Below are 25,626 nucleotides of genomic sequence, written 5' to 3'. Positions count from 1 at the left end.
CTCGGCCCTGTGCTGCGGCCACGGGGCTGCCAAGTTTCACCTCTTGAGTCACTCTCTCTGTTCTCTGCCTCCCTTGTCCCTGCCCATGGGCAGCCCCAGCGTGGGGCAGAGCCCTGCTGCAGCCAAGGGGAAGTGATGCAAAGTCACAGTACCCAGGGACCCCTTGGTGTCACTGGCCTGGCCCTAGGGTCCTGCACACCAGGGAACCAAGAGCTGGGGAGCTCTGTTTGTACTGGTGTGGAAACATTACAGGGGGAAGTGCCCTAAGTCATAGAATCATAGAATAGTGCACCCTTAAGGTCACCCAGTTCCAACCCCTGCCACGGGGCTGGGGACACCTCACACTAAACCAACTCACCCAAGGCTCTGTCCAACCTGGCCTTGAACACTGCCAGGGATGGAGCATTCACAACCTCCCTGGGCAACCCATTCCAGTGCCTCAGCACCCTAACAGGAAAGAATTTCCTCCTTATATCCAATCTAAACTTCCCCTGTTTCAGTTTTAACCCGTTACCCCTTGTCCTATCACTACAGTCCCTAATGAAGAGTCCATCCCCAGCACCCCTATAGGCTCCCTTCCGATATTGGAAGGCTGCTCTGAGGTCTCCACGCAGCCTTCTCCTCTCCAGGCTGAGCAGCCCCAACTTTCTCAGCCTATCTCCATACAGGAGGTGCTCCAGTCCCCTGAAGTCAGGGATGTCTGGGATGTCAGTGGGAAAGAATTAGCCCTTTGCACTGGTGCATGTGCTCCTTTCAGGCTGAACATCTACACCCAGGGAATAGAGGCTAGGGAACACTGCAGCACTGACCCTGGTGAGGCTGACACCACCTCCTACTGAGCTCTGGTGGAAACAGGCTCTTGAGAACAACTCCCTGAGATCTGCAGGCTGAAGCAGTCCTTCATTCTCTCCCCTTGAATAGATTTAATACACAGCTATTAAAAGAGTCCTCTCTCATGTCAGAACAAGGAAGAATGGAACATGCATTTCAAAGCCTTTGAAACAACAACAACAAAAGGCTCTTGCTAGTGCAGGAATCCTTTGGTACCGCATGCCTGGAAAGAGCTGTGCCCATAGACTGGTCCCTGCAGGCAGGAACAGGGCTGCTCCTATCCCTGGAGCCTGCCAGCCTCGGAGCACGGAGCAGGCGGTGCCTGGCTCCAGACTGCCCTTGCTTCCCCACATCAGTGCTGCTGCAATGGGGACTTGGCCTCATCCACCCCAGCCTGCACCCGGGCAAAGAGAATCACTCACTGCAAACCTCTGGGGTGAAGTCAGTCACAAACGGCACCTCTGAGCGCTGTGTCTGAGGTGTGCGGGCCCATTCCTCACCCCAGGGGTGCTTTATCCAGCAGTGTCTGCTGCTGGGTACCAGCAGTACCTGCAAGGGGATTGATGGTGCCCACCCGCTGCTGCTTTCATCCACCAAGAGCTGGCTGAGCCCCAGCAGGGAGCTCTCAGGATCTAACACCCCTCAGCAGCAGCACAGTCCTCCCCCTCTCCCCAAGCCCCTGTGTTTAACCCCTCACCTCTCCATGCCTGGCATCACTTGCTGGGCCCTTCCCTCTTTGGCTGCTGATGCAGGTCTGGTTCTATTCCTGGCCACAGGGCTCTAATCTGCTTCCCAGGCTCAGCTGCTTGTTCTGCCTCGGCTCCGTGGCAAAGATCCTTCACCTCACGCAGAGTTTTCCTTGGTGTAATTGACTTGAGGCATTTGCCTCTTTTTTTCCCCTGCTCTCTGTCTGTTTTACCCAGTCTTCTACAGTTTGATCTGCGGGAGGCGGCTGTGAGCTCCCTGCTGGGCTGACATCGATCCCACAGCACCCACCTCCTCCTGTGCTCATGGAGTCACGGATGATCACAGCGTGGTGTCAGAGCAGTTCCTGCCTCCCCTGCCCTGATGCTGGGTTCTGACCAGGCAGCATGCTCAGGGCATGGCCCCTCTGCACTGAGCAGGGGAGACTCCACAGCACCTTGTACATGGTACGGGATGTCTGGGATCCGCAGGATCCACGCAAAGCCACACAGGCTGATGAGTAATGATGTAGTAGGATGGATCCATGTCCATGGAAGCAGCGAAGCTTCTTTGGAGGGTGGATGTGAGCCATAGGTGGAAGAGCCACCGGAGAACAGCGCTTTCAGCCCTGTTCAGGGTGAGGGCTGAGCCCAGCAACATTGGTGCTCCAAGTGACCACCAAAAGCAAAGCCAAGGGGTCCTGCACAGGCTCATAGCAGATGATCCACGTGGGCTTTGGGCTGGTTTTTCTGCCTGGGGTACCTGGGAGAGTCCTTTGGAAGCTGGAGGGAGCATGGCAGTGAGCCTGGGAGGGCACACGGTGGCTCCAGCCCCTGCCATTGCCTCACACCCACCCTGGTGAGCCTGCACGCTCCCTAAGGAGCTGTTGTGCGTTCACCTGCAAGGAAACTGGGAGTAAGATTTAGTCCAGGCTCCGTGGTCCTTGGCTTTACACCGGATGCATGGAAGCAGGGCTGCTCCCCCAAACGCTGCTCTGGGTTTGCTGATGGGCTCCCAGCTCTGCCCAGTGCCTGGTGCTGTGGGATGTGTGTGTGCATCAACAGCTTCGGAGCCTCCCGGTGAGCAAGCAGCACAACCCCCTGGTTGCAGCAAGCCAGCGGCACCTGCAGCACTGGGGTTCATTCCCAGGCTTCTCACACGACCTTGGGCAAATCACTCGGCCTTCTGCTTCCCTGCCCCTTTGTTCAAACGGGAGCGATGAGGCCATCTGTAGGAAACGGCTCCGAGATCTCCAGAGGTGCTCCTGCATCCACGCTCGTTGCAAAACCTCCCTTCTGCTCCTTCCCCCTCTCTCCTCTGTAATTTCCAAGCCCATAATCATTCACCAGCCCCCCCCCCCAGCAATTAGTCTCCCTTATGCCCATTTTACAACTGCAAAACCCAAGAAGCAAGGTCAGCCACTGGCAGAGGCAGGAAGAACCTAAGAACAGCCCATTTTCCATACCAGCATCCCTGCTTTTGACCACTATACCTTCCTCCACTAGGAAAACATATCAGGGGAAGCCAGACTACGAGCATTGTCCACAGTGCTAATCTTCAGAGGACCATATTAGTGCAATTTGATGTCAAGACGCCTTATCTATCATGAAGCAAGGAGTAAGATTAAAGGACTGGAGTTACAAGTGCCTTTTTGTTTGCACTAACTGGCTGAGTGTCTGCCTGGAAAACAGAGGCTTTCCATCTAAATTACTGTCACGTTTGCCATGCAGGAGTAGATTGGTCTCAGCACCCTTATTAAAAGGACTTACGAGCCTTCTACAGCAGTGGCTTGAAACTCTGCAGCTCTTAGGAGCAGGGTTGCAAAGTGGATGTTGAACACCAGATACTGATCAGAGTCGATCTGAAGCAGCTTTCCCAACATCAGTGGGATCACTTCTGCATTGACACTGGAATCCTGCCCTGGGCTCCTGCTCCTGTTCCCTACCCTCTTTGCATCAACTCAGCTGCAGCATGTTCTCTGCTCACCCAAACTGGTGGAGCCACTGTGGACCTGGATACAGCTGCACGGATTTGCACTGGGTGACACTTACACTGATAGGCACATCAGTGTGAAGGACAGGCAGAATACAAGCCTTTAAACCACCTTGGTTTAAAGGTGAGGTGACTCCAGAGCATCCCTGAAATGACTGGGGAGGAAAAAGAAGGAAGGTGGGAAAAGACCGAATTAATAAAAAGGAAAAGAAAGAGAATGGGGTAGGAGAAATGCAAGAAAGAAAAGCAGGAGGAGCATGGGGCAGGATGTTATCAAAGGCTTGCGTTGTATGCTTAATGATGCTTTAATCCCATAATGACACGGAGGCGCACGAACATGAATATGGAAGGCAGGTACAGCCAGGATCAAACACGCTCGGGTTTTTTGTGTTTTCACCTGAAACGCATCCAAAACACACTGTCAGATGGTGTTTGCTACACTTGCCTCCTGCTGCCGCTGCTCCGCCTGGCAGCTGCACAAAACACGGCTCCAGCAACAGGGCGAGGGAGGGAAAAGGGACTGCGAACTTCCTTGGGGAAGAGGATAATGACCGCAACAGAGATGAGCATCCTCCCGAGACCGCCCGGCTTCACTACTAGCAACAGCAGCCCCGTAGATGGCAGTGGCAAGTCGAAATGCAGGCAGCCCAGCCCTGCCTCCGACGGCAGCCTGCAGGTCCCGGCAGACCCAGCCCCTCGGATGCTGACACCATCACCGACCTTCCCCCGGCCCACACCGGTTCTCTTCTTGCTTCAAGGGCGATGCTTCCCTTGCCATTCCCTCTTCCGCCTGGGGCTTGCTTCATAGCGGAGCTGAGGCTGTTCCCAGACCTGGGAGGTGCAAGGGGGCAATGGAAGAAGGGGGACGTGGGGATGTGACAAGTGGGAACTTGGAGACATGGAGTAATGCTGGGGAGCAGGGAGAGGAGGATGCAGGCTGGCAGGGCAAGAGGAACACCCTTCTCCTTGGTGCTCCTGCAAGCCCCGGGGTACACCTCAGGCCCCTGGGAGAAGCGTGGGTGAGAGTCTGCTGCTGATTGCCATGTACTTATATGCATGGTGTCATGAGAGCACAGGGGACTTTCTAAGAGCAGGAAAACGGAGCCCTTGCCTTTAAAGCACTTTGCAGCTCCGCAAGGAGAGAGGAGATTAATATGAGCTGGTGCTTTGGAGGGCAGCAGGGAGACAAAGTGCAGGAGGGGGACTTACATCATCAAGGCATGGAAACAGGAGGTAAGCACAGGGAACTTAGGGGGAGCAGGAACTACGTATCCTGGCTTTGAGGAGCTGGCTGTTGCATCGCAGTGTCCTTTCTTACCTGCTCTTGGCTCTCATTTCCAGCAGGAAAAAAAGAAATCCCCCCAGTAACTGCTGCCAGTTCAGTGGGAAGGGCAGAAACCTGAATTCTCTTCCTTGAATTGAAGCTCAGAGCTCACCAAGACTCCACAACGCCAACGAGGCAACTCCTCTGATGTGTTCCACCAGGCACCCAACACTCAGAAGTGCCCTGACTTCCTATAACCAAGGGCGTGTTTGATTTCCAGCTGCTTGCAAGGGAAGCATGGACAACCAGAGCCCAATCCTTACCCTTCTGTGGGGTCAGGGTTCCCACACTGGGTCACAGTTTCTTCTGAGGTTGCCTGGACAAGAGTAAACCAAGCCAATGAAGCAGGAGAGGTAAACTCCTGCCTGACTTTAATCAGATCAGTTACCTTGATGTCCTCATGGGCTCCTTGTGAAGGGAGGTGGCCTCTGAGTGGGCACTTCAAGATTCCTCCTGTTCCCACCTATGGTACCAAGACACTTGCTCTTGTCCTACAGCTTGGCCATGTCCTCATGGAGCAGCTCTCTGACCTTCAGGTGTGTTCTGCATACCCCACATCCCAGGTTTAAATGAGGCAAAAGATTGGGTATGTAAAATGTGAGCTGACTCCAGGCTGCCAGAGCTGGGAAGGAAGCAAGGAGATATTAACATTCATCCATCACCTGCTGCCTTATTGTCAAAGTTGAGCAAAGCTGCTCCAGTGAGCGCTGCTATGAGAGACCAGCGAAGAGCTGAGCAACCCTGACCACTGGAGGCATCCTTGAGCAGCCCTGCTCCCAGCCTGGGTGCAGTAGCTGAAGGTGGCTCCTCCATCCTTTCTTCCCTTGGTCTCCCCACTCTTTTTGTCATCTCCTTCTCCCTCATCCCCTTCCTCTTGCTGATGAACGATGGATCTGTCATCTTCACGTTTCCAGGGCAACAAGAAGAATAAGTTTCCCTCCAGCCCAGAGGTAAAGCAAACCCATTCTGCTGGAAAATTCAAAGCGAGGATTAAAATTTATAAACCAGCACACGACCCAGTGCAGCATCTCCCGTTCCTGCCGGCTCAGCCCCACCAGCAGAGCTGGGGCCACCTGCACAGGGTTAGTCAGTGGGTCCCCAAACGCAGCCCGGAGCCAGTGCTTGCCTGCAGTGGACAGAGCTGTGTTGGATTCTGGCCTGCTTGATCCTGTCCTAAGCTGGCAGCACTGAAGAGGAGGGGAAACAAGGAAGAATAAGCAGAACAACTTATGCCCAAGTAAGACTTAAGCATTCCATAAGCAGGATGTGGTGTGGGTTGATCATTTGCCCAAGAACCCCATACAACAAAGCTGATGATCTCCTGAGGCACCAACTGCAGATACACTCATCTGGAGCAAGACTTAAAGGGTTACAATTTATGCCCTTCGTATTTCAGGCCATCAAACGCAGGATGAAAGCTCTGGGAATTAAGTACCTGAGCTCCTCTGGAACCGATTCCAAGGCGTCCCACACTTGAAGCACCTCCATTTCTCAGGCGCTTTTGTTAAGCCTCTCAGCAAAGCACGCTCCCTGCCTGTGAAGGGTTTTCATCCCAGCGATAAGACAAGAGCCAGCAGTTTGATGCCAACAGATGGAAGCAATAAGCAAGCACAGTGACTGTAACAGAAATAATAAACAACCACACGTAGAACGTTTTCTTCTACGTTAGCCAAGGAAAGTCCATTAATTCTCATCTGGAAATCCCTGTAACATTTGCAGCGAGGCTCTGCCATGGCTGCGCACGCTGCTGCCCACAGCATACATTTGCCTTGGTAACGTGGGCCATCACCCCGTGAACTGTGCTGTTTTCTCCTACCAGCTCATTGCCACGATGCCCAAGGAAGCAGGATACACTGAGTAGTAAGAGCTGAGCCAGATGTGCCTGGGTAGGATAGGAAGGAAGGAGCCTTGCACCTTGTAGAGGGTCCTTCTCACCCCATGGGCCGAGCTGGTGAAACACAGCAGTGAGATGTTGTATTTATAACACCAGGAGTTATACATGAGGCAATCCCAAAGCATCATTACTACTAAATGTTTAATTAATAGCTATAGAACGTATTGATAAGTTCATTAAAATGATGCACGAGCACATGAATATTCCAGAGCAGGCAGGAGACAAAAAGCTGCTGCTGGAAAGTGTTAACAAGGTGATTGCACCATTTACATGGGGAGTCTGCAAGGGCTCAGCTCACTCCTGGTAGAGGAGCAGTTTACAGCCCACTAGGACTGAACCATCTCATTGCAACCTCCTCTTTGCAAACCTCGCACTTTCCCTCTTTGATACAGACAAATGGATGACATTTCCCAGTTAACAGGAACATCCAGCAGCGTGGACCAAAGCAAAGGAGTTAATTGCTTTAAGAAGCTTTAACTGCATTGCCATCCATTGGAATGATTGCCTCTGGAAAAACAACCATTAAAAGCCTCCAGCAACAATAAGCAAGATACCCAAAGGGTCAGCTCCAGCAAGTGCTGGTGTGGAGCACAGAGAGAAATAAAACCAAGCTCTGAGTGATTTTTGGCTGCCAGGCTCTTCCCCTCTTCTTTAGCTCCAGAGAACTGAAGGCGATGAGCTCTGCCCATTGCACCCTAACTCTAGAAGAGACCTTGGGCCAAAGCCCTTGCTAACTGCTAGCATTTACCTTTCCTTCCTCATCTCAGTATAGACAGGCTGGGATGGAGGCAGAGCTCTGGACAAATTCAAATGCTGCCTCATTTGGAAGCCTAGAGGAAGCACGGGTTGGGTTTTGGCATTGCTGCACAAGCTGGTTTTGGCTGGGAGACTGAACAGGAAAGCCAAGGTAGCAGAAGAGCTGCTCTATCTAATCTCATCTTCTTGAGCTAATAATCTCCCTAGCTACTCATGCTTTTAGATCTGCTCTATATTCTAAGTCATCTGTTTTACCAGTGCCTCATCCATGCTCGATCCCTCCTCATCTGTTCTAATGATTTATAATCCATATTGGATTCTGAGAACAAGTTTTAAAAGGCTCCTGTGAGGAGACTAAGCCTTGCTCTAAGTCTGGGTGAGGTAGGTGCCTAGATAGGAAACAAAAAACACTGCAGCTACTCCTAAAGTGCTTGTGAAAAGTCACTTTTTTGCCTCCTGCCCCCTGTGAATAAGTCCATTCTGGACAGATTTAGATAACTTTTCATCCAGGTGTAACCTGGTGGCCTTGCCTGGGGTGGCAGCAGCAGCAAAAGAGAGATGAAATATGGACAGGACTAGAGGTGTGACCTCTTGGTCTCTCCACAGTACAAGAGGGAAGCACAAGTCTGCCTATCTTTGCAAGGCATACAAACAGCCCCAGTCCTCTCCTCACCTCCTGCTGTGATTGTTGGGGGTGCTTTACCCAGGGCCACCAAAAGTCACCGGTCATGAAGAATAACCCAAAATGCAGCTTGTAAGCGAGACAGCTGCAGTGATTTGATAACCGCACCTTGAACAACTGCACTCCTGTTATCCCGGATGGAGAGCTGGAGATGTCCTGCTGATGGGAGCACTCACAGATACCCAAACATGGTTTTAATGGTTTAACTTGCTGATCTACAAGGTCTTTCCCACCCAAGCTGATTCTGTGGTGTGGGGTCCCCTCTCCATGTGCCAGGCATGCGGTGTGCCTGCACCATCTGCTCAGTGCCAGACTCACCTCCCACACAGCCAGGCAGGAGCTCAGCATCCTCAGGGGACTCCACAGCTTTCAGCAGGGCTAGAAAACAGCTTCCACACTCCAACCTACAGCCCAGCTCCCTTTATATACCTGTTTTGGTACCTCCTCATGCAAAGCTGGCTGTGATTACAACCTCCCAGCACCTGAGTTAAAGGCCCTGCCCCAAAACCTCACCCATCAACTTAATTCTCACCTTTACTATGTAGAGCCTTTCAGGTGCTTTCAATGTAAAAAGCATCTAAGCAGTAAGTCCCTCCCCTCCAAACGTGGTACCTCATCCTGCAAAGGATGCTTTGGCTCACAGTTTGTGCAGAGAGGGGAAAAACAAGTCCTTCTCCTTGTTAAATGAATAACACCAGTGCCTTCCTTGGGTAAAACTTCTAATGAGGTCACAGGGGTTGAAACACCACCACTGCAACTGGTGCCCTTTCCTCATCTCCAAAACAACATTTCCTACATCCAGACACAGCCCACTGGTTGTTTATCAGGGGATGGAGGATTTTGCTTACAGAGAGATCCCAGGTTCTGACTTTTGCATTGCCCACAGCCTCATTCCCACCGTGACCCACAGCTAACGACCTGCAGCTTTGCAAGGGGCTTTACTGGAGGCTGATGACAAGGGAGAGGTCTCTTCTGAAGCCAGAGGAGAGGACAGGAGGCTGGGAACATTTCATTGCTCCCAGCAGTCAGGGAGCAGCGTCTGCAGCTTGATAAACAAGCAGGAAAAGCCCCTGGCCAAACCCCATGACAAGGGAATGGGGGCAGCGGGTGAAGTGCTGCAGAGGAGCAGCTCCAGCCAGCAGGAGGGGATGCCCTGATGGCTCTGAGCAGACCACACCATCCCCAGCACGTGTCCAGCGCCCCGGGCACCGCAGCCACAGACTGGGGCCTTCCAGCTCCCAGAGATGTGCAGCCACATCTCAGTGCCAGCACGCATCAGCACCCAGACCAACCAACAGACAAACTCAGCTTGATAGGTCACAACAGCAAGGCTGGGAACAGCTCCTGCTAAGAGCTGCTCCTGAACTTGTGTTCCTTCCCTGGGGACTGAGCCTTCCTCTCCCTCGGCTTTCACAGACCGGATCATCAGCTCCATGGGTTGCTCCATGTGGGTGACTGTGATGGTTTCATACCCATCCCCTCCTGCATCCCCCCACATGCTCAGAGCTCTTTGCCCCTCTCCTCAGTCACATTGTAAATGAGAAGGAGCTTAACCCACCAGCAGCATCTTTCTCCTTGAGATTCAGGCGATAGAACAGGTCCTTGTGGGGTCAAGCACAGTGTCTTTTAAATAATGCATTGTGTTGGTATTTAAGTGCTGGCTGAGAGAGAAAAAGCAACTGGGGTCCCAGAGCTCCGTGTTCTTTACAGCAGGGCCATTGGAAGCCCTTGTGCAGACACAACACTCGCAGTCGCCTGTCCCACCACTCACGTGCTCCTTCTCCACATCCCACACGTGTCCCATCCATCACACCTCCTGCACGTGTTTGGGCTCCCCATGCACGGTCATGGCTCTGCTTCCACCTCACTTACACATCCTTATCCCCCTCACATCCCAAGCCCTCCACACCTCGCACTCAGACCTGATGTTGCTGGGCTTGGGGGGGGTGCATGGGTAACTATACCTGGCCCTAAAATGTACTTGTACTCGTATCCCTCCTGGCATTCTTGCTGCAAACAACAAGAACCCAATGGCTGTGCTTACCTGGGTGTTTCTCACTGCTCTGGAGATGGGGAGGAAGAGGGGGGTGTTTATGCACCCAATCTGGGCTATCACATAAAGCCCTTCAGAGGAGCAGCCCACAGTTGACCCCAGAGCCTCCTGTGATAGACAGCCCCCCTGTCCAACCCCACGGGCCATGGTCGTGTTCCATACTGCAGCAAGAGACACCATGGGGAGTTGTGCAGTGGGACCTTCTCCATCGCTGCCCTGTGAAAGAGGAGAGAGGGGCAGGAGCCAGCATCCACCTTGCTGGCTCTTAGCTGAGCACTGGGGAGGATCTGCTCTGAGTTTTCAGGCTCGTGATGTGTTGCCAAGAGCTGTCACTTCCACTTGGATCAGTCACCCTGAGCGCTGCGTTAGCAGGTAGGGTCACACCTCTGCCTGGGGTCACTGAGCAGGGATGGGGACAAGAGCTGGAACACCCGTGACCTCCTGCAGCACCTCTCCCACTGCTGGTTGTGGCTGCAGAGCATTTTATGACTGAGGTCACCCTCTGCTGCCTGGTTTAAAGCTTCTGACAAGCGAGGGGGATTTGGGCTGTAGTCAGCTTCCAGCACCCTGCTCTGGGGCCAAGCACGTCTGCTCCTTCCTGGGGTCCAGCAGAGCTGGGGATGCTGTGTCAGGGCTGTGGCCTCAGTGCCCTCAGTTTCCCAGTGCTTTGCATGGGAGAATCCAGGCATCCCAGCTCCTGCTCTGCCCATCAGCAGCTCCCACCTCCCCAGCTGGGACTGAGCCACAGATGCCCTGTGCCGCTGCTCGTGGATGTCATCTTTAAACACCCCAGTCTCCAAACCCCAAGGGATGAGATGGCTCTCCTCATCCCTTTGAGGAGGTGATCATTCACTCTGTTTGTTCCTTGCACCTACCAGCCCAGGAAGAGAAAGCCTGTTCCCCCCCTCAACTGAAACCCCTTCCATCCTTGAGGCCTCTCTCAGCTTTTCCAGCTCATTTTGCATTGATCCAAGCCTGTACTGAAGCATGGCATCAACCCAAGGACTCAACAGCATGACTCGGGGAGTGGGGACAAAAGCAAACTGCCAAAGAACAAAGGGAAGAAACCAGGAGCTGAATTTCATGGTCCTGACATAAGTGAACTGAAAGCCCTGTGTGTGGATGCTAGGGAGCTGGGGGCATGTGTCATCATAGAACAGTTAGGGTTGGAAAGGACCTAGAGATCATCTCATTCCAATGCTGACAGAGCCGCCTCAGTGCTGCATCAGCTCCTTTTCCAGCTGAGAGGGAGGTGGGATCCTGTGCAACACGCCTGGAATGCCTCTGGAATTAGTGTGTGGCAATAACCAGAGGGAACTGCTGGTGGGCACCGTACGCTATTGCCTGCGGTACCCCCTTTGCGTGCTGCTAGGGCTCCGTCTGATCCAACAGGGAGCTGTGCAGAAAGCAGTGGCTCTGCTCCAGGTTTACACCACGCCAGGAAGAGGATTTTGGCCCAGATCGTTTGTGTGTGGGCTTTTCCTTGGGCTTTTTTTCCCCAAAGCCGTAACTTGGCCTCGGTTTACAGCAACTTCCCTCCCAGCGCAAGCGAGCCCGCGATGCGATAGCGGCCCTAATTGCCATGTCAGGCATTTCACAGCCATTCATCCCCCAGCACCAGCAGCTATTGTTATAAATTAATAAAGCCTGGACACAGCCCACGTTTAAGAATGAAAGCACAGGGAGAGGGAGTGTGATGGAGCCTTAAAGAGACAGGAGATGTGAGCGCTCCTGATAAGCCCCCGAGACTCGGATCTCTGCAAGTGCTTTCCAAAACCAACAGCGTGTGGGGCTGGAGGTGTTCCTAACTGCAGCTGCCTAAAGCACGTTGATTCAGAGTTGCAGGGTATTTTTAGACTGTAAAAGGGAGCAGATATAAATATGTCTTCATTCCTGCTGCAATCCAATTGGTTTAATCACTGACATCACTGATAGGTGTGATCCCTGCTGTACAAACAGAGCTTTTATTATAGAGTGGGCACGCAAAGCAGAGATGTGTGTGTGTGTGTGTGTGCCTGGGGATATATATACATGTTTTTATATATTTGTACATAATATATGTATTTATATACGGGCACAGACACATGTACCCTTCCCTTTCCTATTGGAAAACCTGATGCCTGAATCATTTGCACCACTAAGACAAACCCCATATTTTGCTGGCAGAATGATTAGGACTGTCGGATCTGATGGCCACCGTTCTGCAATGAATTATTCATGGGGGCTAATGATAAGCTGGCACATTTCTGGCACTGTGGCATAAATAGGCTGGAGATCCCAGTTATCTGCAAGTGACCTGCTCCTCCCAGGTTCCTGAGGCACTGGAGCAGAGGGATAAATGGGAACCATTTTCTGATACACAAACTGATTCACTCCATATGAAATGAATGAGGCGGGGCCTCTGCCCTGCTCCTAGGGAGCTCTGCATGGTGCAGGGTGACCCCAGGAGTAACACAGGTTGTGTGCTCTAAACTGCCTTGCCAGTGTCTAAGGGTCTGAGAAGGGTAATTGTTATGTGAAACAGCCATGCGGGATCTGCCCGCTGCTCTGCAAGTCTCTTAGCGTATATCCAGCAATGAGGAAGAGCAGGTGTCCAAGGAAAAACCATAAAGTTGGGGATGGTTCAAAGCCAGAGCCTGGGCTCTTCTCATCACCACTGCTTCATGCATCTCTTGTGCTTTTCCTATGCCTCCCAATGCGACTTCCCCATTCCCCTCTGCTGACTGCGCCCCTGCGGCTGTGATACAGCATCTCTAATAGTCAGCAGTGAGGACCAGCAGCACAAGAGCTTGGAGGGTACAAGAGGCCCTGACCAAACCCTCACTAATCCACTGCTGTTTTGAGAGGTTCTGAGACACAAACCGAGCCTCTGCCAAAGCCCTGCGCTGAATCCCAGTCCTGATGGGTAAAGGTGAGGAAGAGGAGGGAAGGAGGATGCAGTGACTGGGAAGCAGATGCCCTGTACCGGTCCATACTGAGAGGCACGGGACTGGCTGTGGGATGTGCAGTGTTACCTGCAATGTGTTTCCCAGGCAGTATTTAGGCGTCTCTCCCATCCCTCCTCTGCACTTTGCTGGCAGCCTGCTGTGAGTCTGTAGCTCTGGTTTAAAGCTATTTGCTTTCTCTGAGGCTCTGGGGACTTCCCAGGACTTTTATTCACCCATCAGTCACTGGCTGGAGAATAAAACCTTACAGCCACAACCAAAGGTCAAAAGAAGTTCCCTGTTCAAAGTCCTCTCCTCAGCAGGAGCTAAATACAGCCTCAAACTCCACTGCCAAGCATGATGTCTCTCCAAGGCTCTGTTTCCATGGCTGGAGCTCACCTCTGAGCAAAGCAGAGGCCGAAACCTGGGCTAAGGACAGCAGATACAGACTGGAAAATCCATGACCACAAATTCTGTGTCCCAGAGGAACAGCCACACAAATTTCTTTATGTTTCTCCAACCCATTAATCTTCCACCCAGTAATATAACGCTTAATGCTGTTAGCAGCGGACAGGTAAAGGAGGAGGTTCAAGGCTTATTGGTTTAAATAGTCCAAGTAGTTTCCAACTTCTTGGGTAATTCATTATAGCCCAACAGAGCCAGTTACTGATGGCAAAACCAGGACATGCCTATAAGAAAATGACCCCCTTATTTGAGCCCCTGGCTCCCCAGATAGCCCCAATTCCCACTGAAACCCAAACTCCCCCGGGTGACTTCCCTGAGTCTCTTCCAAAGCCTCAAGGAAGGGGGAGTTTCTGAGGTTAAAAGGGAAGGATGGGGACAGCACACACATCAAGGTGATCGCAGTGCAGAGAAGACAGGGCTGATGCTGTGCATAGGTCCCCCTTGTCTAGAAGCTGCCTTCGCCACCCTACATTTTCTCTGCAGTTTTAATGTTCTGTTTCAGCCTTTGGATTGCATTAAAATATTAATGCTAACGGGTTATTATAATTTTAGATTCCAATTTTTAATATTCTAATACAATCAAAAGCCCAAATGAAATCTTTCAACATTCCTCGGTGAAACGATTATGTGCAATTGAAACAAAACAATCCACCAGAGCCAGGAAAATGTTTTCCTGGGGTTTTCTCACCCTGGGTAATTTACCCAATGTCATTCATTTGTTCTGATGGAAAAACAGCCCAATATTAGGAATTCTATGGGGCTGTGCATTCGGGTGTCTCAAATTGAACCAAACACCCCTAAATGGGGCTCAAGTTTGACCTTTTCCCTACCAGGCGTGTAAAGAACAGGGTAGGTATTAAGTGGAGAGTTCTGGGCAGGCATAAAGGCTACGATGCTGCAGTGAAGACCCCCCCATTGCTCTGCTCTGTGAGTGGAGGTGACCAGGGGAGCACCTCTCTAAGTGTGCTCATAGCCCTCTGGTCCTAACGCTTCCATGGTCCCCACTGGGTGCTATGTGCTTGTGGTACCCTCTCTGTTTTCTGGCATGAGAAAGCTGCTAACGCTTCCAAACTATGTTTCAATTTAAGGCAGATTAAGAGCAAAATTCTAGTGGGACTAATAGTGTGTAATCTTCTTTCCATTCCTCCTCTTGCTTTATGAAGAGCAGTGCACTGCAATGGCGTATTTCACACTCCGAGGCTGATATTTCAATTTCCTGCTTAAGTTACAATGAAAACTGCCCACACTGCTGATGCTCCCATGAAGAATAATTTATGTTGATTGACGTCCTTTAATTCCCTTTGGATGCAGCTCATGATTAAGAGATGCCAGGAAATGTAAAAGCATGTCCTACCTGCGGACTCCTCTAAGCTCCTCTGGAAGGCTTTGAAAAGCTTCCAGGTTCAAGCACAAAACACTGCTATTGATCTTTAAGCACCTTCCTTGTCGTCCCTGTCTTCCTCCCCTGCTTCTTCCCTACCCTACAGGAAGATGGAATGAAATTACTGAGCTCAATCCCAGCCTTGGGAATTGAGCTCATGGCAGCAGAATGATGCTGGGAGGACTCTGACCCTCCTGCAGGTTGTGGCAGGGCAGCTGCCTGCCCCCTGCCTGCCTTCCTGAACGGGTTTTTAGGACACCCAACAGCTTCATGAGGCTGAAAAGCCCATGCCTGGGGTTTGCATTGGTTTTGGGGACTGCTGAGACACATTTCAAGACCCTGATGGGCAGCTGCATCCTCATGTGGCTCACTAGAATGACCAAGTTAGGCGTCAGTAGAAGGGAGCAGAAGCCCTGAGCCTTGGGTATCAGCAGCTCTGCAGGGATACGCCTTGGAGTCATCCCCCATGCACCCAGTTCTGCTTCAGCTGCTGGGGCAAACTGCTGCAGAGGAAATGCTACAGAATGGGGCGTCTGGGGGTGAAATCAGGCTGCAAACCTGCTCTAAACCAGTCCCTGCACTGAGGCTCTCAAGTCAGCCTTGCTGGCACCCTTATGCTAACCAGACATGAGCAAACATGCCCTTCCTCCCGCACCCAGACTCACCTTCCCCAGCACCCCATTACCCCTCGCCCCTGCCATGAAACATCATTTATATTGCATCCCTTTGCCTGGCTAGTCAGTATGTTCCTTGTACCTGGCAAAGCAGCTGCCTTCCTATCTCCTGTGGACAGGAGCCGTGTCCCTTTGTGGAGGATTTGCCTGTCCAGCAAGGATTTACTCTCATTCCAAACTCAATTCAGCTCCACAGGCTGCTAATGCAGCATATCTACAGCAGAATAACCCATCCAGCACAACCAAGGGAGAGGCTTCCCTGTGCGGACAACATCAGCTTGCAGACTGGTAAATGAAGAGGAAAAGGGAATTGGCCCCAGGAGCAGCGAGAGGGCTGCCGGAGCTCAGAGGGTTAAGAAGCAGCCCCAAGCAAGGCAAGGCTGAGCATTGCTTCCAAATGCTGAGAAATCTTCTCATCAAAACAGTGTCAGAGCCTGTCACGGCGGAGGGAAAACAAGCGCGGGATCCACGAGGGTTCTGCATGAGATGTGAAGTGCTGTTTAGTTAAAACAAAACTCTTTCAATGCGCCCGGCTGGGGAAGGGGAAGGGGAAGGGAAAGGGGGGGAAAGGGAAAGGCAAAAAGCTGCTCCACTTTTGAAGCTTAAAGGCTATTTAAATGGAGAAACCTGTTGAGGCGTGCACAGCCTGCCTCCGTCTGCAGCGGGTACCCACAGTGTGGCGGGTGGTAATTGCTGTCAGTCAGGGAGATGGGAGCGCCTTCGCCAGCCTCCTGCTCGCTTCACAGCATCCCCTTCCCCTGCCCGAGCAGCCACAGGACCATGGGAGTGCAGGGGAGAAGCCTTTTTTAACCAGCCAGAAGAGGAAAGAAAGAGCCCATGATGAATGGTTGCCAATGAGGTGTAATTCCTGCCCCAAGACAGCTCACTCCTTCCCATGGGCCTTGTTTTGTGTGCCATGGAGCAAAATGCTTTTCACAGGAATGCACTGATGTTACTGCAGAAAGGCAGGGCTGGAACATGGATTTCAATGTGCAAATGCACTGTTGCACCCTCAACACAACACTGCTCTGGCTCCCGAAAACCTTTGGTATTCCTGGCCCTGAAGCCTCAAAGGATTCAACAGGAGGGATGTAGGCGGTGGAAATGCAATCAATGGAAACGGTGCTACAAGCTTTGGGGCTTTATTATCCCCTCCAGCTTGCTGCTGGGATGGAGAACAGGACTTACCCATCTGTACACAGTCAAATCAAGGCAATCTCCCTCTTCCCTGCCCAGCTGGGGAGTAGATCCTTTTAACACAGAGCAGTTCATAACAACTGCCAAGGACTCTAACGTGGAAGACAGTGACAGAAACCACAGCTAAGGAGACAGAAAGGAGGCACTGAAAATTGTGGAGGATCAGCATATCTGCAGAAAGAGACTTTCATGGACATGCCTTTAATCTTTCCCGCTTCCACCCCTTAATAGGAGAACTGATTCCAAGACTCAGTGATGGATTTCCGACCCAGACACAAAGTGACAGGCTCATTTTCGACTATTGCACAGCTATAATTCTGTGGTTTATTTGTTATTATTTTAACCTGCTGATGGAGTGGGGCTGCATTCGAGGCAGCGGGTACCAGCTCTGGCTGGAGGCATTATTTAGAGTTAGGTGTTTAAGGCGAGAGCCTCGTGCCTCTTGATATTTATGAAGAAGATGTGCCTGGAGCCGCAGCGCTCGTATCTTATTTGTTTGTTGTTCAAACAAAGGAGCAGGAAATTGGATGCTGTTTCTAGCAAGTGATATCATCTCAACAGTTAAGGGAAGGCCACTGGTCTTTACATGTTTCCCCAGCAGAGCAATGAGGAGTTGTCTCCAAGGTGGATGAGTCACCTTGGAAAGTGCTTTGTCTCTGCAAGCAGGGAAAGGCCCCGCTCCATAAACCCATGGGACAGAACAAACTCCAGCCGAGCTGAGCAGCATCCTCCAGGCTGCCTCTCACTGGAGCTTCTCTTCCCATTTGCAGGAAGTTTCCCCCCATTTCTTGCCTTCATTTCCCCTCCTATTTCAAATGAAGAAATCTCGCCTTGGAGAACAGGGCATTTGTCCCACTCACAGTAAGGTTCTTGGAAGGAAAACCTTCCAGCCAGACTCAGCGAGAGCCCTCATCCCACTGGAGACCAGGATGAGAAATCCTGCTGTGGCTGACGGCGCTTCTGTGGGATTAGGGAATGTTCACGTAGCCGGAGCAGAGCCACGCTGGGCCCCCTTTTCTAGGCCAGAGAAGTGCTTTAGCCCTAATGTGGCAGCTCTGAAGCTACGCCTGGCTGGTTTCAAACCCCAGCTAGCTCACCTCCCTTACAGCACGGCTGCACAAAGGAGATGGTGCACAACTTGCTGCACTCCATGAGCTTGCTTGCGAGCTCCTAAATCACTCTGGCAGCTTGGAAAAGTTCATTCAGCCTCAGGAACTGGGCCTGCTGCAGCAGCAGGAGCCAAGGAAGGGGCTAGAAACCCAAGTGATGAAGTTTAACCTCTGCCAGCAGAGCAGTGCCATTTGTGCTCACAACAGACCAGGAGATGGAAGCGGTGATTTCTGGATGCTGCCCGCATCCCCCTGAGCCAGGCACAAGTACCTTCAGCATGGTTATTCCAGTTTCTCACTGTGTACATCTACTCACAAAAACCTATGAGCTCTGTAGGGCTTTGCAGCAAAACCCAACAGACTTCAGCTCAGTGCACTAAACGACAGCAACCCGAGGTGATCCAGTGTTACCTGTTAAAGCTCTCTCATGTCCTCGGCTTTCTCACCAAGCCCTGCTCAGTCGGTGCCTGACCAGATCTATTTCAGTGGGGTTTGTGCCCCTCTCTGCCCCATTGCCTTCTCAGCAGTACCACCCGGTGCACTCAGACACATCTGATGTTAACATGAGTGTGGGGTGAAGCTCTGTACCCCTGTGATACCCCTTCATGTCAGCGTGTACAGGGGAGTAGAGAGCGCTCCAGAAGGCTCTGGAATCAGGCTTAACAAACCCAACAGCTCTCAGCAATCCCTCCCTGTGTCCAGGAACCTCCATCCCTGCTAGCAGCAGGCAGAGGTCGACCAGGGAAGGTGGCTGGGTCACCCGGGGCTGGTGCATTACTGATGGTACACGCTGTAGCAGCGGTTGCACATCTGCCTGCCCGCAGGGTGCTGAAGAGCCCTGCTTACAGAGCCGTGCTTACAGAGCCCATCTGCACCCTCCAGCCTGCTGAGCACCCTGCAACATGACAGCCATCCCCTTCGGGCATCACGTTTGCCACAGGCCCGAAACCGGGCAGGTACCTGCAAGAAGCAGAGATTTTCCTGGCACAGAGAGGAAAACCCTCCCATGGCACGATGAGGAGAGCTGGGGCACTTCAGTCCTGCAGCAGACGGCTGTCCACAAGTCAGCTCCTTCACAATGATGTGCTAAGGCTAAATTTGAAGCGCTGTATCCTTTGGTGGATCAAAACTGCAACCTGCCTGTGCTTCTGCTTTGCGCTGTAGAGAAAGGAGATGACAGCCCTTAGTGGTGGGAGGACAAGTATGTTAAACACTAGAGGTGTTCACCTACCACAGGGATGGTTCTAACAAGCAGGAACTGATGCTACTGTGACTGGGATGCAGCTGATCATCAGAGCCAAGCCCTGCACACCCAGCCTGATGGTCTCAGAGCCAGATGCAGCCCGATGCAGGGATGCCCACAGCTTGCTTCTGCCACTCAGCCTCCTTCCTTTCCCCTTGCAGAGCTGCTGGCAGCCGCTTTATCCACCAAACGTGGCCCTCTTGTGTTCACAAGAGAAATACGGAGAAACCAGAAACCAACTGCTCTTGAATAGGAAAGGGTTATTATAGAGGTGGCTTTTCCACACCCTAAACTCCATCCAAATGGCTGAGAGAGCCACGAGCAGCGCCCCACAGGCACCTATCCCACATCCCACCGGAGCAGGCTGAACATCAACGCCAGCATCACCAAGATCCTGCCTTCCCTCCCACCTCCACCTCCCTCTGGTTTGGAAAGAAGACTCCTTAGAGGTCTGCAGATCTCAACAAGCAGTGCCTGGGAGAAAGCAAGCCCAAGTGCTATCAGCTGAAGAGAGGAGAGCAAGACCAGCGGTAAAGAATGCAGATCAGCCTGGTCTCACTGTGTGTGTGTGTACACACGCATGTAGGCATGGCCACATGCACGCAGAGGGGGTCTGTAACGCGGCTCCCATGTGCAGAATGAAAGGAACAGTGGTTTATCTGAGGGTTTCCATAGAGACCAAGTTCAGAAAGAATTAAGGTGGAACCATTATGTACAGTCTGAAGGGCTTGAGATAAAAATAACCTTGCTAAGTACCGCATGGACTAATGACAGCGAGCCTCGCACCGCCTCTCCTGGTGGTACCCTCAATCAGGGCTCCTGGGCTCGGCTGCACGGACCCGGTCCCTGCTGGAGCGCAGTGCAGAATGAGTGTGGATCCCCAAAACAACATCAGTGACCCAGAGCCCTGGTGCCCCGCTCCCTGCAGGCTGCTACGCTCTTCCAAGGCTCCTCTGGCAGCTCAAGCAGAAGCATCGCGTGCGGCAGCTCTGCCCTGTCAGCCCTGCGCTCACCATCAGCCAGGCAGAGCCCTCTGGGTGCCAGCAGTGGGGCTTTGCTGAGCTCCTGCAGAGCTAAGGAAGAAGTCGTTCATTTTGGTCAGAACTGACAGGACAGGGTAAAGGCGGCCAAGAAAGCAACAGGAAGTTCTGTTTTGGTGTGAAATAAATACAACTCTTCTTCTTTGGCAAAGGATAATGGAAAAAAACCCTTTGTTTCAGGTGGCCTCCCCATATACATCACTCTCCTGTTTCCTCCAGTGCAGGCCATGAAACAGGTTAGGCATTCCTCACTCAGCTGGAGTTCTTAGCCAGAAGAGCAATTCCCGTGCTGCCCTCAGCCCAGCTGTCTCTCAGTCTGGCTATTGAACAAGCCACGGTGACTCCCAATGGATTTTTCCTTAAGCAAATTCCTAATGAGGGTTATGAAAACCTCCTTATGGCTTCCCAGATGATGCGATAGTAGCAGAGAGCAACAGGCCATGATTCACACATTGAATCACAGAATGGTTTGGGCTGGAAGGGGCCTTAAGGTTCATCCAGCCCCAACCCCTGCCACGAGCAGGGACCCCTTCCACTGGAGCAGCTTGCTCCAAGCCCCTGTGTCCAACCTGGCCTTGAGCACTGCCATGGATGGGGCAGCCACAGCTTCTCTGGGCACCCTGTGCCAGCGCCTCAGCACCCTCACAGGGAAGAGCTTCTGCCTTATATCCTTATATATGTATGGCTTGACTTGTACCAATACATGAGCCCTAGGTCATAAACCTGCAGCAGGACTGGGACCAACTTCCAGCTGCTCTCTCCTCACTTCATCATCTTTTCACCCCCCTCCGGAGCCTCTGTGGGCAGCAGTGTTCCCCCCGTGCCAGGCACCGTACAAACACAACCATCACAGGCTGCCTCCCCTTGCTCCCATCCGCTCAGACAAGAGGAATGGGCCTGACCCTCAGCAATCATCTCCTGCAAGGGGAAAAGCAGCTCAGTGTTCAGCTGCCAATGCACAGGAAGGAGCCTTGACCCCCCCTCCATTCCCACCGCAGGCAGATCAGCATGAGCTGCTGCAGGTGTTGCCAGGGCTCCTGGGGAAAGCCTACAACACAAATCCTCAGCTGAAGGTCACCAGCCACAAAGCACCATGCAAACAGTGGGCAGAGCACACCAAAGATTAACGGCCCTCCAAGGTTTCCATGTGGCTGTGCTGGGAGGGCCTATGGAGAAAGCCAATAAAGGCTAATATGATTTCACATACAAACGAATCCTTTTAAGGGATGAAATGCCCAGAACAAGCCTGCCCGTGGCCAGGCTCCTGTCCTGAGGAGGAGGGAGAGGTATTCCCCACTGATATGCACAGAGCACAGTTAAAGAAGAGAAATCATGGGGTTTGCAGTAATGCCAATGTCAAGAGCACGAGTGGGGCAGCATGGCCCTGGCTCTCACCCTTGCCGTGACACTGGAGGTGGTGTGGCCTTGGAGGATTTATGCCCCTCTTAAAACAAAGGTACCTGCATCATGTCCCTTTGTAAGATGCCCTCAGCACCAGCAAAGAGGAGTTCTGCAGCACAGAGAGTCATTGCTCCATCTAATCCCTTCCCCTGCCTCCCTCAAGGTAGTATCTGAGCATCCCCTCGACCTGCACAAAGCACTGTGGCTCGTATCTGTCGCACGTGGCTCCTGCCTGATCCCCACAGGGAAGATCAGCGATGCTCTGTTTCATCGGGGCTGTTTCATGTCTGGGCTCCGTTTCTGCACGAAGAGCTCCCTGTCTCTGCTGCTCTTTTTTAGGCAGCTCCAGTGCTCTGTGTCTATGAGAGAGAAGGGAGGGTGATGAGCTGCTTGGAAACCAAGCAACAGGCAGCCCTTTCCCAGTCTGGGGTCATTCAGACCTGATGTCTAACAGCAAAACATGCTTGGAAGAGGTAGTTTCACTGAGCACAGTGACACCAGGCCAGGGAAGGCTGGGTTAAGGCTGGACCTTGAGCCACTGAAGTCCTCCTGGACTCTTATTTGTCCCTTATGTCTTAACCCGTCCCCCCCATCCTGAGACTCAGGAAAGAGAGAGAAGAAACAGGCACTGAAGGCTCTGCCTTCCGCTGCTCCCACTCCCAGCTGAGGCACTGGCCTCCCTCTCTTGGGGATGGGAATATGCCATGTTCCTCCAACCACCCTCAGGGAAGCGGCTCTGGCAGTGCTGCCCCGTGGTCCTCTGCTAGGTGCGGGCAGGCAGGCACCTCCTGCGAGGGCTTCATCTTTAATGCATTGGGCTGCAGAGCACACAGCAGGAGCATCGCTGAGCACCAGCAGCTTTGATCTCTGTCAGCCTCCGAGGCAGGAGAAGAGGGGCATGGAGCTGCTTTCCTCCAGAGCCAAGTGGGCAAGGAAGCTCAGACGTGATTCAAGAGCTGCAGCTGATGCCTGGAGCACAGGGAGCCTGGTGCCTCCTGCTTTCTGTTGGTAAAGGGGCAGGAGAGGAGGGAAAATGGGATCTTTCCCTCAAAAAACGCCTGGGCTTTTCAACTGTTTTTCCCAAAGAAGGAGGGGTTTTTTCTTGCTGTTTTTGAAAGCACTTTTGCAGAAAGTACCCCAAAAGGAAGTTTGATCATTTCAGGACCTTTCTGAAAGCCCTAAACCAAAGCCGAGTGCTCCGGATGCAACTTTTACCTCTTTCGGCATGAGAATTGCCCCATCCGTTCATTCTTCCCATCACAGAAGATCTATTTCATGGCCCCTCTGGAAAATGATGCTTTTGGGGTGGTTTTTTTCCCCTTCAGATTCAGCTCAAACCCCCCATTTCTACCACCTGAGCGTTGCTTGTGCCCATTCAGGCTGTGCTGGAGCCCGCAGCACAACGGTTCACATGGGAATACTCCAAGGATTTTGTTTAGAGTTTTATAGCATTACACACCAGCCTTATTGGATTTAAATGGCTTAAATTAACTGGGTTATTTAATGGATTGGCCAGATTAGGGAGGAATCTGCAAAGGCTGTTACCTCAAGAAGAGCAGCTGCATTGGAAGAGAAGATCTCCACGTAACATTAATATCCTGGAGGCTCACAAGTCCTGACAGGCCACTCCTGTCCTTTATTGACATTCTCCCATACGCATTTAGCCAGGTTTGTGTTTAGTTTAATAATCTCCTGAAAGTTTAATTGTTGCTTTATTCATCCCTGACCTTTCCTTCTCATCTGGAGACATATTATTGCTAATCTACAAATTTCAAGAACCAGATTTATTTGCAAAACCAATTATTCTGCTATGCAAATCTCCTCTCCTCCCGCAGCCTGCCTGAATGGGGCTTTTTTTTTTGTCCTCACAGCCACCATAATATATAGACACTATTCAAATATTTAAATGTAAAATTTATCTATATTTCTTCTCAAGCATGCCCAGGTTCGCTGTGGTGCAAAGTTAATGAAAATCGGGAGAATCTAAAGCAGGTTTCCTGACCTTGATCCAGCCCTGACAGGCTTTAACCTCCAAAGTCCTCACTGAGCCACGGGGGAACTGGAACGACCGGCGAAGCACAAATCACTTCACTATGGGTAGACTTTGAAGGGAGGAACACGTCCACTCCATTAGTGTCAGACCGGGCCCCACCAGTTCACTCCTGGAGACACAGACACAGGCTTCCTGAGCTGTCTTCAGATGCATGACCTGAAGGAGATGCAGCAAAATGCTCTGAATGGGAGTCCTTGCTACTGATGTGCACCCAAAACATCCCTGGTGGCACTTTCCCTATGGGTCCCCAGATCCATAGGGAACCCTCAGCATCTGGATCTACAATCCTGCTGGGAGATGGAAGCCTTCATTTGAAGTGGGGCTGGAGGTCCAGGATCTGGAGCCCTCTTCCCAAATATCAGTGACCACAGGAATTAACACTGACTTTAGCTGCCCCCCTGCTTCATTTCCCCCTCACCACCACCAGCCATGGCAGGAACACGGTTTGTTTGTGTTCACTCAGGTTCTGCAGTGGTGAAATGCCACTTACCCCCCTAATCCTGCCCAAAAGCACAGCCAGTGTCCTCTGACTACGGAGCATCATTACCACAATTACAGGCAACCAGGAAACCCACATTTCATACTAAGCCTTATGTCAGCAAACAGCATTATCAGGGACACTAATGCAATTAAACCATAACTCAGAGGATGGATGTTAAGTGCTTCACAGATGAGCAAATTAAGAAAGCATCAGCCCCAAGATTCGGGGAGAGGCAATGAGGGTGCCAGAGACCTTCTGCTCGTGCTCCACAGCCACCATGGGGGCTCCAGGGGGTTAGGAAGGCTCCAGGGCAACCAGAGCCTATGGCTCTGCTGTCATCAGGTGGCTGCAGAGAAGCCAGGAGCCACTGGTGCTCTCCTGATGATTCTGAAGATGTGTGGAAGGAAGCAGGAACTAAGAGGGGGAGAGGATGGAATCACAGAATGGGTTGGGTTGGAAAGGACCTGAAGATCATCCAGTTCCAACCCCCTGCCATGGGCAGGGACACCTCACACTAAACCAGGTCATCCAAGGCTCTTGAACACCGGCAGGGATGGAGCATTCACCACTTCCCTGGGCACCCTGTACCAGGAGATGCCATGGTTCACTCAGCTACACCACTCCTTGTACCTGCCTGAGGAGCAACCACTCCTGACTGCTTTGCTTCACGTTGATAAGGCAGAAATAGTTCCATATCTCACCCATAAATCACCATCAGAGTGACAGATGGGGAACGACTCCAGTAGTCTTTCATTGAAATGGAATTGCTGCACACACACACACAAGACTGAAATACATGTGGTTGGAACAGCATTCTCCTGTCCTGTGTACTGAAGCAGGGGAAGGAAGGAGGATGAGGATAGTTCATTTCCATGAGATGGAATGGGAGTTCTGCTTTAGACAGGCAATCACAGATGAGCCTTACACACTTGTGCCTGGAGCAGCCCCTTTCCCCTGGGTACCTGCAGAGCTCATGGATGGGAATTGGTCAACTCCTGGCATCCAAAGCCAATGAAGTCGAGCACGCCACTGGCTTCAGTAAGCTCTGGCTCAAGCTTTCTGTATTTCAGATCTGAGTGGCTTGAAGCTGTTTTCTACTGTCTGCAGAGAGTTTCTCTTGCTCAAATAATTTAGTGTTAACCCGAGGCTCTGGGCTCAGTCCTTGCTGTCAAAAGCCAGGGTGTAGATCTGCATGCAGCTCCTGAGGGCATGGGGGAACACAGCATGAATCTCTCCAGCTCCTTCAAAGTCTCACAGAGCTGCTTTATGTTTGTAGAAATGGGCATAAATAGAAATAAATCTGACAGGCTTTAGTCTATGTATCTGCAATATATCCTTGTTGGCACTGGATTTACCTGAGTTGCTTTCTATCTAACAGCTTCAATAGGGATGTGTTTACAGGGGGACAGACCCCAGTAAACACTAGCAGGGATGAGGGTTCA

The 25,626-nt window shown here is 51.8% G+C and overlaps 1 protein-coding gene across 1 annotated transcript in view; it reads left to right on the top strand.

The window, feature by feature from the left end:
- The window catches only part of EPS15L1 (epidermal growth factor receptor pathway substrate 15 like 1), a 216,548-nt gene that overhangs the window by 148,135 nt on the left and 42,787 nt on the right, over positions 1-25,626 (top strand). The gene's annotated exons all lie outside the window — the stretch shown is intronic.

Source organism: Neopsephotus bourkii, unplaced genomic scaffold (genome assembly GCF_033783945.1).
Source record: "Neopsephotus bourkii isolate Nb327-2 ecotype Australia unplaced genomic scaffold, CSIRO-AGI_Nbou_v1 NB_838, whole genome shotgun sequence".
NCBI classification, from domain to species: domain Eukaryota; kingdom Metazoa; phylum Chordata; class Aves; order Psittaciformes; family Psittacidae; genus Neopsephotus; species Neopsephotus bourkii.
The sequence above is the reverse complement of the archived record's forward strand: the minus strand, read 5'-3'. Positions and strand labels throughout refer to the sequence as shown.